Source organism: Bison bison, unplaced genomic scaffold (genome assembly GCF_000754665.1).
Source record: "Bison bison bison isolate TAMUID 2011002044 unplaced genomic scaffold, Bison_UMD1.0 scf7180017861046, whole genome shotgun sequence".
Classification (NCBI taxonomy): Eukaryota; Metazoa; Chordata; class Mammalia; order Artiodactyla; family Bovidae; genus Bison; species Bison bison.
In genome coordinates, this window is record NW_011491618.1 from 2,455,258 (window position 1) to 2,458,045 (window position 2,788).

Consider the following 2,788-nt stretch of genomic DNA (forward strand, 5'->3'; position numbering starts at 1 on the left):
CAGTTGCATCCTATTATTTGCGATCCTATGGACTGTGGCCCTCCAGGCTCCTCTGTCTATGGAATTTTCCAGATAAGAACACTGGAGCAGCTTGTCATTTCCTTCACCAGGGAATCTTTCTGATCCAGGGATGGAAACTATGTCTCTTGCACTGGCAGGTGGATTCTTAACCACTATGCCACCTGGGAAGCCCTTGGAATGTTTAGGAACTGCTAGACTATAGGCTGGAGAAGGCAATGGCACCCCACTCCTGTACTCTTGCTTGGAAAATCCCATGGATGGAGGAGCCTGGAAGGCTGCAGTCCATGGGGTTGCTGAGGGTCGGACACGACTGAGCGACTTCACTTCCACTTTTCACTTTCATGCATTGGAGAAGGAAATGGCAACCCACTCCAGTGTTCTTGCCTGGAGAATCCCATGGATGGGGGAGCCTGGTGGGCTGCCATCTATGGGGTTGCACAGAGTCGGATACGACTGAAGTGACTTAGCAGCAGCAGCAGCAGCAGCAGACTATAGGCAGCTGAAGCCTAGTGAGTAAGATGAAGAAATTGGCGGGAGCCAGATTATGCAGGGCCTTGAAGCCATTGTCTTAGGGAATGGAATTTGTTCTTGACACAGTGGGAGCTGTTAAAGGGTTTCAAGCTGTCAAGGGATTTAGGCTAATGATAAGTGGCAACAGTGGAAGTAGAAAGACTTCGTTCAACTATATTCCAAGATAAAAATTAGGGAAAAAAAAAAAGACTCTTGGCACTATGAGGCCATTGCAGTGGTTCGGGCGAGAGGTGACAAACGTGAGTGCAAGACTGGACTGGCTGACGGATTGGGTGTGAGGACAAGGTGGTCAGGGAAAGAGGAACTAAGGATGACTTTTCGGTGAATGGTGAACAGTGGAGAGGAAGAGGTTTGTGGGAAAATGGGGTTCTGTTTTGTTATTTTGTCTCACCCATGAAACGCTGAAGAACAGATGGCAAATGGGTAACGAGCTTTGAGTTCAGAGGATAGGACCAGACGAGCTAGACATTTAGGAGTTGTGCCCTTGTCCTGAACACTGAGAAATGGGTGAGATCCATGGCCATAGTAGGGGTTTTGGCCTCTGATTGAATGGGTCCCTTCCTCCATAATAAACAGGAAAGAAGGAGAAGACAGTACCATTGCAGGTGTGTTTGTGAATTTGGCAGGGAGACGAGGGTGAACGAGTATGTAGCTGGTGGTTCAGTAAACACACAAGGGAACTCCCATAAGTTGCTGAGTGCCCTTTAGAGGTGCATGCTCATGCGTTATGCTGTAACCACGTGGCCACTGGGGGAGTTGTACTGAGTGTGACTTGGTGTAGACAAGTGGCTTCTTTGGTATGAGCAGAATAGGTTTATCAGGGAGTTCAACTGAGGTTGTTTGCAAGAGAGGGTGATTATAGCAGTGGCCCCTTGTCCCCTCCAGGTGCATAAGTGAAAGTGAAGTCGCTCAGTCGTGTCCAACTTTTTGAGACCCCATGGACTGTAGCCTGCCAGGCTCCTCCATCCATGGGATGTTCCAGGCAGGAGTACTGGAGTGGGTTGCCATTCCCTTCTCCAGGGGATCTTCCCGACCCAGGGATCGAACCCAGTCTTCCACATTGCAGGCAGACTCTTTACTGTCTGAGCTACAAGGGAAGCCAGGTGCATGGCTGGTGTCAAATACAGTTCAGTTCTAGTTCAGATTAGCCTTTATGAAAGTGTCTTGCTGTCAGTCGCATGCACTGGCTATGGGAAGGGTATGCAGCCATGTAACTCCAGAAGGCACTATGTGAACTGCAGACAGCATGCTTCTAGTTGTAGGAGTGGCCCATGTGTGTATATGAAGCTCGGCACAGGTGTCCTAGCACTTAGAAATGACCACGATCTTGGAGCTTCTGTGGATATTTAAACTGCCTCACTGTTTAAATATCCTCACTTACAGCATCCTTGCCTGGCTGCCCCTACTTGAACACCTTCATTGGTGGGGAGCTCATTACTTTGAGAAGCAACATGTACTAGCTGTACCACGCCCTTTTGTCCTCCCTGCAGTGGCTCTAGAACCGAGGCAAGAGCTCCTGTCTCCTGCGCTCTGATCCTTGCTCTCCATTCCCGTGAGTGAGGGGCACTGAAGCAGCCAAGCAGGCAGATATGACTGGGAGCTGTCTTGTTTTCTCCAGTGCAGTAGTCTTTTTAAGCCAACTATTCCAGCCTCTTCTAAGAACTTTTAAAAAATCTTGGTGCTACAATCTGGTGTACAACTTATCTATCCCAGTTTTGTGTTCCAGTTTATATAAACTTTGTTTTCATACCGCACAATTGCACTCATCTCACACGCTAGTAAAGTAATGCTCAAAATTCTCCAAGCCAGGTTTCATCAATATGTGAACCATGAACTTCCAGATGTTCAAGCTGGTTTTAGAAAAGGCAGAGGAACCAGAAATCAAATTGCCAATATCCGCTGGATCATGGAAAAAGCAAGAGAGTTCCAGAAAAACATCTATTTCTGCTTTATTGACTATGCCAAAGCCTTTGACTGTGTGGATCACAATAAACTGCGGAAAATTCTGAAAGAGATGGGTTAATACCAGATCACCTGACCTGCCTCTTGAGAAATCTGTATGCAGGTCAGGAAGCAACAGTTAGAACTGGACATGGAACAACAGACTGGTTCCAAATAGGAAAAGGAATACATCAAGGCTGTATATTGTCACCCTGCTTATTTAACATATGCAGAGTACATCATGAGAAACGCTGGGCTGGAAGAAGCACAAGCTGGAATCAAGATTGCCGGGAGA